We start from the raw sequence: 15,504 nt of genomic DNA on the forward strand, positions 1-15,504 counted from the left end.
AATAAATAAACGTTGAAAAAAAAATTAAAAAAAAAAAAAAGAAGGCTCGTTCGAGAAGGTTTCGGACTTGGCTGCAAATTTAATGCAATAGTGCAGTCACAATCTAGACGTTACTGTTGTCAAGGATTCCCGTGATATTTTGGTTTCCAAACTTACCAATATTGAAAGTGAAGTATCTCAAGTAAGATGTTTTTTTGTCTTTGAACAAGTTGAGCAAGAAATACCATTGCCCATTGCATTATAATACATCAAAAAAAATAGAATTATCTGACGTGACATATTCCTTCTCATCATGATGACATCCCACCTTTACTGTGGCACTGTCATTCTTAGGTGACACCTGCTTAGCTTGCAACCAACAGCCCAGTGTGTGCCATGCCACAGCAGATGGCTTGAGGCGTGACGTGTTAATGGCAGTGATTACTTTATGAATAGTGACAGCTGATCGGGGACATAATAAAACAATAGTGGCTGCCATCCTGAAAAAGGTGCTAAGTAGGGGTGACACATTTAGTGAGGGCTACCCCTCTCTCTTGAACCTCATTATCAATTCCAAAGGGATGTACTGGCCAGCAGGGCAAGGGCAGGTTCAGACACAGAGGAAAGAACACAACCAGCACAAAGATTGCCCTCTACTCTAATTGGAGTGGGGGAGGTTACCCGGCTTCTAGTGTGCAAGCCATCCGGGTACACGTTAACGTGTCTTCTCAGTTTTACTCCTCGTTCGCCATCCTCTGACCTTGTGGTCTGCTACTCACCGCTTTTAAGAAATCTGGTTCCTACTTTTCTTTCATGCATCATCACCTTGAGCTAAGGTAGAAATCCCCAGGACAGAGTAGACAGAAGTCAACCTTTGTGTCTCATGAAGCTGTGTTTATGAGATCCAACAATATTCTGATCAGCTTTCTATCTTTGACTCGTACCGTTCAGGAAAGAGTAGGTGCAGGAAGTCACAGATAGGTTTCTGTTAAGGGTTATTCATTTAATCCACAATCTGGATGTTAGGAAACACAGCAAGTAAATTGGGAGTCCTTCCTTCTCCTCGAGGAGTATGAGAAAGACCTATACCTAAACAGTCAATTATAACCCAGACTGATGATCTTCTGTGTTGAGTATAAAATTAGCATGGGGGCCAAACAATGTCACCAATTTAAATATATGTGTGTGTGTAAATAAATGTACGTATTTATACCGCGTGTGTGTAGTATATATAAATATCGATTTCTATGAAGTTACCTAATAAAACGAACATTCAATATTCCAAGGAGTTTATCCAATCAGAGTGATTTCTCCTGGATTACCAACTTGCCTTCTTAAAATAGAGCTTTTTGCTGATTCAAAGGAACGTGAGGTCTTTCATTTTGTACCTGTTCTTTTGAGGCTTCTGATGGGTTTTGCTCTGGCCTTAATTGTTACCCCCACACACGAAAACATAGTACACATAAAGGCTTGGAATGACCTAAACTAAAAAGCACTATCTACAAAAAACTTTCTACTTCCTTGGTTGAGGAGGTGAAAAGAAACATTGCAATCGATTTAAGGTATTTATCCTTCAGCATCTGAGGAGGATAAAGGGCTGCGTCATTTTCATTTAAGTTCCACAGAGAGCATGACCCACGGGCCTCGAAAGGCCAGCTCATATCATGCCACGTTAACAGGCATCTCTTCTGTACATGGGATCTGCCACCAACAGTCTCTTTCTAAGTCTCAAGACCAAAACTAAGCGAGACTCTTAACACTGATTTCATCCTGCCCATTACAGTATCTTTCCAGAGTGACTTTTCGAGAATTACTGTGTGATGTCTGCCCTGGAGACATCTGAAGGTCCTGATATATTCCACTGATTTTAGTTAACCTAGTAATTAGTTTACACAGTTTTATGGAGATTTTACTGCTTTGGAGACGACAGTTTTTCTTCTCAAGATGAGTTTGGATAGTCAGTCATTTCATTTCATGGTTTATGAAGGATCTGATATATTGGTTAAAGATCTTCATTTAAGAATAGAGAAAAAATCCTCTTTCATTAAATGAATGCAATTTTGTGTACATTCTCACTTTCTTTTGTTATTGTTTTAACCCATATCCTGCGTGCGATGTTTACGAGGAAAAAGAAAGGGCAGTTTTGATGTATGGCTGAGTCTTATTAAGAATAGCAGGAATTTGGGGCACCTGGGTGGCTCAGTTGGTTCAGCGTCCGACTTCAGCTCAGGTCACAATCTCGCGGTCTGGGAGTTCGAGCCCCGTGTCGGGATCTGTGCTGACAGCTCAGAGCCTGGAGCCTACTCTGGATTCTGTGTCTCCCTCTCTCTGCCCCTCCCCCCCCCAACATAGTAAACATTAAAAAAAAAAAACAGAACAGCAGTTTTAAATATAAAATGCAGAGAAATGATTTAATAATTTCCAAGGCTTTGAAAATGTTACACATGGATGTATAACAAGTTCACAAAAACCCCACCACGGCTCTGTTAATTCAGGGAGCAAATATTTGGTGAGATGTGCCTTCTGTGTTCCTGACACTGTCCCAGGCACTGAGGCATGGCAGTGAAAAATAAAGTCCCTTCTGTCTCAAAGCATACATTCTAGAGGAGGAGAGAAAAAACAAATAAGTGAAGAAAGGTAAGTGAATAATTACAAAGAGAGGAGAAAGAATGATGGAGAGACCAAAAAGAAGCCTCGAGGGTGGAGAAAAATGTAAGAAACTTGAATGAGGTGAGGAAAGAGGCCATGCAAAAATTGGGGGGAAGAAGGTTCCAGAAAAAGGAACTAGACAGCCTAAAGGCACTGCCCCGAGAAAGAGTTGAATAGTTTTAGGCACGCGTTCATAGCATACTGAGTGAATACCTCAAGATTGCCTTAGAACCTGGATTTCATTAATTCATTGACATTAAAAAATGGGGGAAGTTTCCAACCGAGAGGCAGGAACCATAGACCGTCATGTCATCTATGTATATGAGTGTGTGTAAAATTTCTCAGGCCCAACAACAACAACAACAACAAACAACAAAAAGGACACTTATAGAAACTCTTCTCTCTCTTTTTTAAAAAAGATTTCTGAGACCCAGATAGAATAATCCATGTACAAATTACCTCTCAAAGCATGACAGAGGTTGTACAGCCAGCTTGCAATGTCAGATTCAGGTGTAGATAAAATGCTTTGATAGTGAATTTTAGGAAACAGCTTCATAATCATTCACTTTTTTCCTTTTGCAATTAATTTTTGACTTTAGGAATAGAACATGAATATTGTATTATAAAAACAAACAAACACACCTACAGTTAAAGAAAAAAGATTCTCATTGACCCAAGCAATCTCGGTTCCGTCCCTAGCTCCTCGGAGGTAGAACTACCCTGCATACCTATCTTTCCAGAATTTATGGGATGTTCTTAAATATGTTTATATGAGCCCATGGCAAATATATACCATTGTTTTATTGGGGGGTTTTTTTCATGCAAATGCCATCACGATGCATTGAATATTCTGAAATGTGATTTTCTCCCAATATGTTGTTGAGAGCCGGCCTCATTGTTACAAAGAGCCTTAACTTACTCCTTTTAACTGTTCTAGAGTACTCCCTCCCAGAGTATATTTACCCATTCCCTTGTGATGGACACTGAGGTTTTTGCCAAGTTTCTATTGCTGCAAACAACGCTTTTAAAGAAACTTACAATGGTTTTAAAGAACATTACACGGGAAATGCACATGAGAAAATGTCGCCCTTGTGTAGCTACCTTAACCTGCTACCTTTTCTTGCTAGACTTTCCGTCTTCTTCCCTTCCCTCCTCCTCCACCAGGACAAACATTAAACATCACTGAAAGGATGCTCCTGTGGCTCCGTGACACCCAGTCCCGACTCTAGGGTCAAACGGACTTGACTTATTAAGGACCACTCATCACCACCAAGCAAAGCAGTTGCAAGATTAGAGGCCATCACACTCCAATCTTTGACTTTCACCCTTCGTTGAAGATGATCCTTCAGGAAAACATGTGGTGAAAAGTAGTTTTGTCCCCTGAGCCAATAGAAAATTGGCCCTTGAGGGGACTTGTAAAGGGATTTTGTGAGCCATGATCAGAACAGCATGGGTTCTGACTAGGCATGGGTTTCAGAGTTGTAATAGAAAACATTTATTTGGCTGCAGCTAAACATCCTAACACATGTTAGCATTTGCGACCAGTATGCTCCCTAATTAAGAATAACGTAAAATCATAGGAAACCCTGTATCTTGTCTTCATCACTTTTCATGTATCTCTATCCCCCCCGGTCTTACCTCTCAAGTATAGCTACCACCAAAAAAAAAAAAACCAGGTTGATTCAAAAGTCCTGTTTTTCCAACCATGAACAGTGGTGTCATTAACAAGATTAATGCACATTCCAGAACTCAACACCAAGCATTTTCTCCTCCTTAAACAAATGCTGCTATTAAAAACTAATTTAAAAAGAAAAAAAAACCTAATAAGCGTGCCCCAAATAAAAGACCTGCAGCACGTCATTGGTAAGGTGTCGTCTGTAACTGATGGAAAACTTCAAATTTTTTTTTTTTAAGTGCCTTCTCTCTAGGGTTGCCTGAACTGTTGGCCATGGTTGTAGATTTTATCATGTTGGACAGATTTCAAGATGAAGGACAGAGCAGGATCTGGTTTTCCTCTTAGGTCCTCCTTAAACTCATGCTAATTTCATCTGAAAATATTTAGAGACATACCTGTGAGTATAAACCATCACTCCCTCATTACACACAACTAGGGATTAGGTGATTGCCACACAGGTAAAGATACTCTAGTTACTTCGAATTAAGCCTAGAATGTGCATGAGTTGCCCTTAGAAGAACTCTCAATTTACCAGTCGGGGTGTAGGCTTTGACCTCACATGGCCGAACTAATTGCTTCCTTTCCCTACCATCAGGCCAAAATTAAAAATTAAGAAACAATCACTCTGGCACATTGTACATTAACTTTCTCCCTCTGGTTTCTACTCGAGTTTTCCCCCGGCTCTGAAATAGACTCTGAAATGACACCACAGAAATAAAACCTGGGCCTGAAAAGTGATCTTGAAACATTTTCCATAGGACTTTGTAATGATTTGCAGAATTATTATACTTTTCTTCAAATGAAACGCACAAGCTCCCGCTGCCCCTTTGCTGAGCAAGGCAGTCCTCTTCGACTTTCCCCCTCCTTCCAAATCTATTTATTGCTTGTTGTTCTTGGCCCATTGTCACTTTCCATTTCTCATGATTAGTTCTTTATGATCGTGTGTTTCCTTTTCTTCTCCCCGCCATGGCTGCCGGCCCAGTTCTCTCCGGGCCCTCGAACTTCCCCTTGCTAATGAAGCAAGGGCTGCCTCCCGCCCTGGTTTTTGCCATCCAGCTGTTTCCTTTTTAAAGTATAAACTCATCTTTATTCAGTGAAGTTCCGGGGCCAACCTGACTCCTTTCACAGAACAGTTGATAATCTCACGGGGGATTAAGAAGGTTTGAAGAGAAAGCCATATCTGAGAAGCTTGGGTGTAGGCAGAAGGAAGGTAAACAGAAACTAAGTTCGTTTTTTTTTTAAACCTTCTGGAAAAAAAAAGAAAAGAACGAAAAAGGTTTTCCTGAATGTTTTCATCCTTGGGCGGCTCTTGATGGCAAGGTGGTCCTGAGCCTGTCCTCTTGGATGCCCACCCATAACAGCTTCATGGCGTCTTAAACCTCCCGCCATGCCTGCGTCACGGCTTCTGGCCTCTGAGAAAGTAGCCAAGCTAACACCACAAAACTGCATTGTAGGTGATTAGGTGGTGAAGGGTGCCAACCTGAGGGGCAGCCTGCCAAGGCAATTTACTGTAATGCTTTGACTGTGCGAGTAGGTTTAATCCCTCTTCAGTCTCCAGCGTGTCCTTGACATCATGGAAATTGCCAGCAAAGTTAATGTCATCAGATGAACCCTGCTAACTCTTTCAGAGAAGGTTCCCTGAACAAAACAACCTGTTTACTTTATAAGCTTTTGGATCCCCCCCCCCCACCAAATATTTCAAGAAAAATGAATGAGCCCACGGGTATCCTCTTTCAATAGGAGAGTGGCTAATTCTTTTTCTGTATTATAACTGATAAGACCTCATGTGACTGGAGACGTATATTCTACCCAAGCATAAGTTGAATGTATTGTATGAAAGGCCGAGCTGATTAGATAAAGAGGTTTATTTAGCAGCTCAAACAGCTCCGAGTTAAAAAAAAACTCTTTTAAATCTGAGAAACCCTCCCTTCTCTAAAAATATTTTTTTCTGATACAAAATTTCCAATGGACTCATTTTTCACCAGAAATAGAAAAGAAACAAAAACATTTTTTAAAAAGGAAACAGAAAAAGGATTTGTCATCACAAGAAAAAATATTTTGCGACTGCATGCTGATCGATGTTAAGCGGACTTATCTTGGAAATCACTTTGCAATATATCCCAATGTCAAATTGAAACTGACACGTGTTCTATGTCCATTGATATGTCAAGTTTTTACGTATATATCAGGTGATGTAACTCCATCTGAAAATAATTATCAGGTGGATAAAAACCAACATCTCCATTGGAAAGAAGTGGGATTACAATAAACCCAATAAACCGGTACAGGGTGATTTTTCACAAATCACAGTTGAACCTCACTCTAACTCCAGAAGGTAAGGCGCTAGAAAGTTAGGGTCTTTGACGAAAAGCCTCAAATTTTTCCAAGATAAACATTTGCTTTGAACTGAGCTTGCATCAGAATACGCATCCTGGATACTGGCACCACGGGCATGTCTCAGAACACTCTCCTGTCTTAGAAGGAAGAAGGCCTAAGCAGGGAGGGCAGATATTGGCTATGACATCATTTTCTCCAGTCAGCTCTAGTAAAAATAATTCCAGAATCTCCCCAGGAAGAAAGAGCCGCAGCCATCTCCTTTCCTCATCCATGGTTTCACACCCAGGGTTGATGAGCCCAAGTCCTGTAGACAGGAGTCCTACCAGGAAAAAAAAAAAAAAAAAAAGGCAGGAAGACGTAGGGCCCAAAGCAAGAGACATGCTCAACTGTGAAATTAATACCTGCCCACCATGCCCACCAGTGTCTTAGCCCCAAGTTCTTCCTGAGCCTGGTTTCCATTGCCTGTCTGGCCCTTTCATACCCCCTTGGCTGGCTGATTGCCAGCACCTCGAGTTCTGACTCCCAATGCACTTGATCCCAACCACGGGACTCTGAGACGCTCACTGTGCCTGAGACCGATCCTGACATCTGGATTCTGTTTGTCTGTCTGGCACCCATAGAAATACTGGCCCGAGGTTTGCTTTGGCCCTACGTGCCCCCCACCCAACCTCACCATCACGCCGGGAGCCAGACAAGGTATGGAGCCCGGGGGCCATAAGCTCACAGGGGCTGTGCCCAAAGTGTAAGCATTGAGAAATCAGGCAGGTTAAGAAAGCTATTATAGGGTACTGATAATCTCTCTATTTCCACCCCGAATTTGGACCACTGTAAATCCAACATACTAAAGTGTGGCAAGAACCCAAGACTGTGTCCCGGGGCCCCTCCTCCAAGGAACGGATCAGGGGAAAGGATTTAACAGATATTCCTCAACTGCCTCTGTGTTATCAACAAAAATGTTTAATTCTCTGTTTTTATTTTGAACATAATCTTGTAAGTATAAATGTGCCACTTAAAGCTGATCTCCTAGGGTGCCTGAGTGGTTCAGTCTGTTAAACGCCTATCTCTTGATTTCAGCTCAGGTCATGATCTCACAGTTGGTAAGATAGGTTCCCCATCAGACTCTGTGCTAACAGCATGGAGCCTGCTTGGGATTCTCTCTCTCCCTCTCTGTCTGCCCCTCTCCTGCTCATATGTGCACTCTCTGTCTCTCTCAAAATAAATAAACATTATTTAAAAATAAAAATAAAGTAGGGGCGCCTGAGTGGCTCAATCGGTTGAGCATCTGACTTTGGCTCAGGTCATGATCTCGCAGTCCGTGAGTCGAAGGCTGATAATTTTCTTTTCACTCTCTTCTTTTTTTTTAATTTTTAAAAAATGTTTATTTATTTTTGAGAGAGAGAGAGAGAGACACAGAGTGTACAGAGAGGAGGGGCAGATGGAGAGGGAGACGGAGAATCGGAAGCAGACTCCAGGCTCTGAGCCATCAGCACAGAGCCTGATGCGGAGCCCGAACCCACAAAGAGTGAGATCGCGACCTGAGCCGAAGCTGGACGCTCGACCCACTGAGCCGCCCAAGTGGCCCTCACTATGCCTTTATTTAAAGAAAGACCTGAAAATGGTAAACTGTTCAGGCCCACAAAACCTAGATCCACTGGTAAGTAAATTATGTATTTACGTCAAGGGAAGGTCAAATTCTGTGCGGACCATAGCTTTGCAGGAGTTCAATTAGAGAGAAGTCCAAGGAGAATTGCCTTGCACACCACATGGAAATATAGGCAGGCAAAAATCAAAACATCTTCTGCACGCCGGTCAGCACAGTATCAATGCCATGAGTGGGGATTTAACGTTAACAAACCGTCATCCGTCACGTTAAATCAATGTTGTTAATTTGAATGCTGTGTTTGTCGTTCTTGCTTGAACGCAATCTGTAAATTTGTTACAGGGTTGGTTGTTTCAGGACCATAAACTTAAGGAGTGTGCCTACGTTCAAGTTCGATTACCTAAGTAATACTAGAACATGAAATAATTTCAATTTAAGAGAAAGCAAGGAAAGGGAGTAGGGGCCTCAGTTCAGAATCCCGATGACAACTACGTAGCCAAAGGATCTAGAATTCCCAGGCACCCCTACCTCTAACATTTCAATCTTGTTTAATCTATTGCTTTGCTGCTACAGAATGAGGCCCTTCTGAAGCAGGAGCATTTATTTATTCAACACACATTTCTTTCTTTTTTTTTTTTTTTCTTTTTTGGGAAAGAATGTGAGCAGGGGAGGGGCAGAAAAAGAATCTCTTTTTTTTCTTTTTAAGTTTATTTATTTTGAGAAAGAGAATGAGCATGCAAGGGGTAGGGGCAGAGAGAGATAGAGAGAGAATCCCAAGCGGGCTCTGAGCTGTCAGTGCAGAGCCCAATGCTGGTCTCCATCTCGAGAATGGTGAGATCATGCCCTGAGCCAAAATTCCAGAGTTGGACGCTTAACCAACTGAGCCACCCAGGCACCCCAGGGAGAGAGCATCTTAAGCAGGCTTCACGCTCAGTGCCGAGCCAGATACGGGGCTCCGTCTCATGATGGTGAGATCATGACCTGAGCCGAAATCGAGAGTCAGACGCTTAACCAACTGAGCCCCCCAGGTGCCCCAACAAACATTTCTGATCATTTTGTGTGCAGGTCACTGTATTTGAGTCTGAGATGTGGTTATTTGCTATAGCTTCTAAGAAGGATGGGGGGAGGGCATAACATTCTCAAGGTAAAATCACCACACCTAAGTAAAACTAACCTCATTTCTGTGATTTTTATAAATGTTTATAGAATTCCAGGCAATGTGTGAAGTCTGGGAAGATGCTTAAAATTATGCTTTCCTTTAAGATTAAAATAACTTTGGGATTTTTTTTTTCTACATAAGTGCCAGAAAATGTTTCATCTTCCATATTCCGATGGGCACGCTCTTCAACCAACTCCCTCTGCAGTTTAACCTCAGAGATACTCTGAGGAAACCAACTAATTTTTAATATTGGGCTAAGCAAAACATAATTAGGAAGGCAAATTTCTGGGGGCTGGGGGAGAATCATCTGGAATATCCCCAAGTCAATTGATGTGATTTTACCACATCTACTGCTTAAGCTTTCCACTCTATTTCTCTCCTTCACAGGTAATCATGAATTGCCTGTAATTAAATAATCCCAGGTAAGTAGCAGCCGGACCGTCCTCCTGAGAATTGCTTCTTGGGTCTCCGTAATAAGCCTAGATCTCTATATACACCACTATTTTTGATACTTGGCATTCTTTCTCTTCTTCATCTGCTTCAAACTTGAGCAGATCTAAGAGCTCTTTCCCTTCGATCTGGAAGGAAGGAAGCTTCTGTTTTATATCTACAACTACATCTGGGCTCAACAGCTGATTTCCGGTACCTTGACCACTTCGTCCCCATCCCTCAAGGAATGAGCCCAAAAATGAAAGGTAGTTTGGCTATGGAATATCACAGCTCGACAGAGCCAGTGAGATGAGCTTGTCCAACTGGGTTCAAAGAGGTCACATAAGATTGAAAACATTCCTTTGTCTCCTTGGACTGAAACCTTTTCTTCTTTCCTTTTTATTTTTCATTTTATTTATTTTTAGAGAGAGAGAGAGAGAGAAAGAGCACAAGTGGGAGAGAAGGGCAGAGGGAGGGAGAGAGATAATCTTAGGCAGGCTCTGCGTCCGGTGAGTAGCCCAACGCGGGGCTCAATCCCACAACCGTGAGATCATGACCTGAGCCGAAATCAAGAGTCAGATGCTTAACTGACTGAGCCACCCAGGTGCCCCTACTTGGAGACAAACCTTGACAGGGCCTCAGGAGCTGAATGTTTGTTTCTACATTTGATTTACCAAATAATTATCGAATCCCCTCTTATAAAAGGCACTAAAGTAACAACGATGTCATCCAAGGAAATATACTTCTTATTCATATTGTTTGTTTATGGAAGCACATTAATCTTCCAAAAGATGCAATCCTTGATTCTTACCTGTGCAGTAAAAGAATGGCTATAAAAAAGGAAAATTGGGTGCCTGGGTGTCTCAACTGGCTAAGCGTCCAACTCATGATCTCAGCTCAGGTCATGATCTCAAGGTCGTGAGATTGAGCCCCAAGTCAGGCTCTGCACTGACAGCACAGAGCTTACTTGGGATTCTCTCCCTCTCTCTCTACCCTCCCCTCACAATAGATCAATATTTTTAAGTAAAAAAATAATAATAATAATAAAGGAAAATCACCTTGCATTAAAATGCCCTTACAAGACGAATCCTCTGTTTAGATTAAGTCAAATCTTTTACCCTCCCGTAAATCAAGTTTTCACTTGGAATTACTCACCGTCCTCTACCTGATTTACCCAGGGTAAAAATTCAAAGATGCAAAACCAAAAACGTCTTCAGTTTGCCATACAACGTGGAACAAAACCAGCACTGAGAGTTGCCCCTTGATTTTACCCTTCGATTTCTTTTTCTGACATGTTTCTATCATTTTCCAACATGTTTCTATCCTCTATCCCACCACTGTGATCCCTTATCTGGGAACAGGAGCAAGGCACAGTGTCCAGGGATCACCCTGAATAAAACAAGAGAAAGGGTTTTGTTTTTGTTTTTGTTTTTGTTTTTAAACAGAGGAGTACAAGTTACAGTTCCAGGATATCTGAATATAAATTAAAATGCAAATGAGAGTCCCCCATTATTCCTTTTTTAAGGATACCAGCCACTTAAAACGTAGATTTAGACATAGATGGTGCGTGTGTGTGTGTGTGTGTGTGTGTGTGTGTGTGATCCCTTCCTCTGACAAGGTCAAAGTGCTTTCATATATGAATTTAAAACCATGAAATGCCAGTGCAGCAGAGAATAGTATAAGAGGGAGGACACAGAAGCACCTAAAAGCAAAGTCAGAAAGACAGCTAGATTCAGATCTATTTAACCGCTTAGCAGCTCCATGATCTGGGGCAAAACCCTCCCATTATCTGCTTCTCAGAGCACAGTTATCAAAACTCAGTGGCATGAAAGAACCAAAGCATTGTGTTTGGCATAGAATACGTACTCAATAAGTATTATTGCCACATGGAGGGAGGGGATCTGGGGTGTAAGAGATTAGCTGACTTAGAGTCATTTAGCCCCTGTCTGCACCACCTCAGAATAAATGTTTGCCATGCCCAACAAGGGGTCAGGCAATAGCCTGTTTATCTGCATATTAAGCAACTATCATAAATTTATAAATTTTTTTTCCTGAACAGATTCTTTTTAAGCTATATTATCATCTCCCCAAGCCTGCCTTCCTCCTGCAAATGCCCTGACATACACACACACACACACACACACACACACACACACACGGCACCATTTACCATTTAATTGCCTGGTGGTTTTAACTTCCTGGAGAGACGAACACAGAGCTAAATATAGCTCTATCCTTCCCAACTAGCAAGCCTTTAAAGGAGCTAAATTGCCTTGCTTTTTACTCCCTCCCCAAACTTGATCCCAAGCTTTATAAAAAAGAAAGACTGAGGGCCTCCTACCATAGAATGTTTAGCAATTGACATGTTGTCCACTGTTTGAGAGGTTTTGTGTACTGGTACTTAATCCTTGTTTCGGTTACAACCCCTGTAGGGAAATTTGAGTCCCGTACACGAGTTCTTCATTTATTTCTGAGCCAAGATAATTCTAGGATTACCACTTAGAAAATTGGGAGAACTCTGTAGAGTTACCAGGCCGACGGTATCGAGAAAAGGAGCATGTGGACTACCTTTTTGGCGACAAGGTTAGGGATAGGTATTGTGGTTAAATCCCATTAGCAACAATCTTACACTCATTAAGTGAACCCTGGATGCTAACGGAGAAGCCTCCCCCCTCCCCCTCCCCATTTCCTCTCCTGCTCCTAAAGGCAGGCCCCTTCAACACAGTGGATTCCTTGCCCAAGAAATGCCTCTCTGGAGTAGATCACAGAGGCTCCCATGCCAAGTAGCTCCAAAACCAGAACATACTGCGAGGGACACATGCCATTCTCCAAAATTCTACCAGCACACCCCATTCATAGGCCGTCTCTCTCTCTCTTATTTCTTGGGTGACCTTTACGGCCTGGAAAGTATGCCTTTGTGTTAAGGCAAACACACACTATTCTGCAAGCATCGTTGAAGAATTTAAAGATTCTATTAATCTGATGTCTTAATTGTTACTGAGAAGAGGAAACAGGAGTGCCTTTGTTCCCCCAAATGACCACAGGCTTCTAAAAAGTGGCCCACGATGGCGGAGTTTGCATCTCAAATTGCAGGCAGCTCCCTGCACAGTGGAACTTTAGTGTAACTAATTCGCAGACGTTAAAAGGGGCAGAGAAAGAGAGTAACGTTGGGTAAGCCCCCAAGCAAGCAGTATGGGTCCACAATGGAGTTTTTATCCCACACCTCCGTTTCTCCTGAAGACACTTTTCAAGTAGTGGTTAACAAATGTGCATTTCAAGACTAGAGGAGCCAACCGGGTTAATAAATGGGGGAACCACACACACAGACACACAATGCTGGACAACATGCAACAAAAGAGAAAGAAAAAAATCTCGCAACGGTGAGAAAGAAATAGCAATCAATGTAATTCAAAGAGTACTCTGTGAGCACCTACTATTTAGGAGGCATTGAGAACCCGGACACAGGGGGAAAGAAAGTAAGGTTTAGCTGCTGTCCCCTAAGTGTTTGTTTCCACTAGGAGAGAATACATCAGGTATAGAAATATCTATGACACAGGCTGCCTAGAATCAAGAGGGAGAGAGCGCACCAGCTTGGCTGAGGGAGAGGCATATGGGATTAAAAATAGCTGCATGGAGGGGGGTGGCTTTGGGGTTGGACCTCAAGGACCTGCCAAAACTTGAACTTGACAAAATGGTTGAACATCCTAGTTGAAGAAAATGAAGATGAGCTAAAAGATGGAAGCAGAGAGGTGCGAAGACTTTGGGAGAAACGGTAATATTTTGGATCGAGCGTAGAATGTTTTGGAGCTTGGTGGAAGACGACATCAGGAAAAAAGTCAGTTGTGGGTGTCTTGAAAAGAAGGGCTTGCGCTTAATTCTGGAGATAAGTAGTTACTGATAGTTACTGAGCCCTGAAATAATATGATCAGAGATGATTATCATGGAAAAAAATACAGTAGCAGGCAAAGCTCTGCACTCATTCACTCCTTCATTCAACAGACATGAATTTTATACTTACCACGTGCCAATGCCTGGATCAATTTGTTCCAGTCCAGAGGGTTAAATTAGTTAAGTTCGTAACATATATGTTTTAATAAAGCAGGATCTATATAAGACTGGAGAACTTACTGGATGGGACAAATCAGGAAAATGGAAAAATAAGGTGGACCCCGAGGTTTAGGGCCAAAGATCATGGGAGATTGGGGTGGCGGGTACGTGCTGAAATAGAGAAGCCAGGAAGATGCTTTGAAGGGGCAGATAAGGCAGGTTCAGAGGTGGAGATGGTCATGGGGCTGGTATAGGAACTGAGGCATTCGTGACTCGTGTTCTGGACTCCCCTGCAGAGAGTGTAGCCAGTAGCTGGGGGAATTGGGAGATCTGGCAGAGGACAGAGAAAGGGGAAAGCCAGGAGTTGGAGGAATGCCCATATTAAAAAAGGAAGGAAGGAAGGAAGGAAGGAAGGGAGGAAGGAAAGGAAAGAAAGAAGAAAGAAAGAAAGGAAGAAGGAAAGAAGGAAAGGAAGGAAGGAAGGAAGGAAAAGAAAGAAAAAAAAGAAAGAAGGAAGGAAGAAAGGAAGGAAAGGAAAGGAAAGGAAGGAAGGAGAAAGAAAAAGAAAGAAAGAAAGAAAGAAAGAAAGAAAGAAAGAAAGAAAGAAAAAGAAAGAAAGAAAGAAAGAAAGAAAGAAAGAAAGAAAGAAAGAAAAGAAAGAAAGAGAAGAAAGAAAGAAGGAAACAGGGCCTTAAAGAGACAGAAGGAACGCCATCTTGAAAGGGGAAGTTGTTTCCAAAATGCTCCAGAAGATGGGAAGGAATGAACAGTGAGCATTTTTCAGTTTGAAACCATTTCTGATGGAAGTTTAAAAGGCCCAGAAGGAATCCATCAAAGCAAGTTTAAAATGTCACACAACCATCCAGGAGATCCCAGGAGCCCACTTGGTTGGTGCAATACTGGGAAATGCCCAGAAGTTATATAGCGCATGGGGGTGGTGGGTTTTTCTCCGTCTGGTCGCCCAGGCGGGGCCACCAAATTACAGTATCCTTTACGGACAAGCCTGCATAATGACTATCAACAGCAGAAGATGTGTTTTCCCCAGGGTTCAACCACTCACTGACCAGAGGTGACAAGTGTCACACACACTGTATGTGCACCTTCCAAGTGTTTCTAGATTTGAAAAGAAGCTGAGTTGGCGGATTTGCTCTTTCTCTCTCTCTCTTTAACATCTAGTATGACAAGGTTTTGAGTCTTTCTGAAGCAAACATTGACAGGAATACAGGAGTTTTGAGTCTTCTCCTCAGGGCGGGACGGAGGCTGAGTCCCGGGCAGAATGAACTCTGCAAAACCCTGTTTGAGGTTGGCAGCGGGAGTGGTACTTGGAATTTATCAAGACAGGCTGGGAGTTGAAAAAAATTGCAGTGCAGGTGCCTTACCTTTCCCTCCACCGGCTACTTTTCCCCCATCGCCTGCCGCCTACGAGTTTATTTACTGAGTCAATTAACAAAAGATAACCTCCCATGGTGCAACCATCAATAAATCAATCGTGTTAATACTATCTTGGAATGTCCCCCACTATTGACTTTCATATTGTTTACATTAGACACTTGAGAAAGCCGGAGCTCTTCAGCCAGCTTGTTTCGGCCGTAATGGATTCTGGAGGGGCCATTAATACATAGAACTCTC

General features: G+C 42.3%; 1 long non-coding RNA gene across 1 annotated transcript in view; it reads left to right on the plus strand.

Moving 5' to 3' along the window:
- The window catches only part of LOC121042467 (uncharacterized), a 209,713-nt gene that overhangs the window by 71,688 nt on the left and 122,521 nt on the right, over positions 1-15,504 (plus strand). The window lies entirely within an intron of this gene.

The sequence above is a fragment of the Herpailurus yagouaroundi genome, unplaced genomic scaffold (assembly GCF_014898765.1).
Source record: "Herpailurus yagouaroundi ecotype Mexico unplaced genomic scaffold, PumYag 185, whole genome shotgun sequence".
Lineage (NCBI taxonomy): Eukaryota > Metazoa > Chordata > Mammalia > Carnivora > Felidae > Herpailurus > Herpailurus yagouaroundi.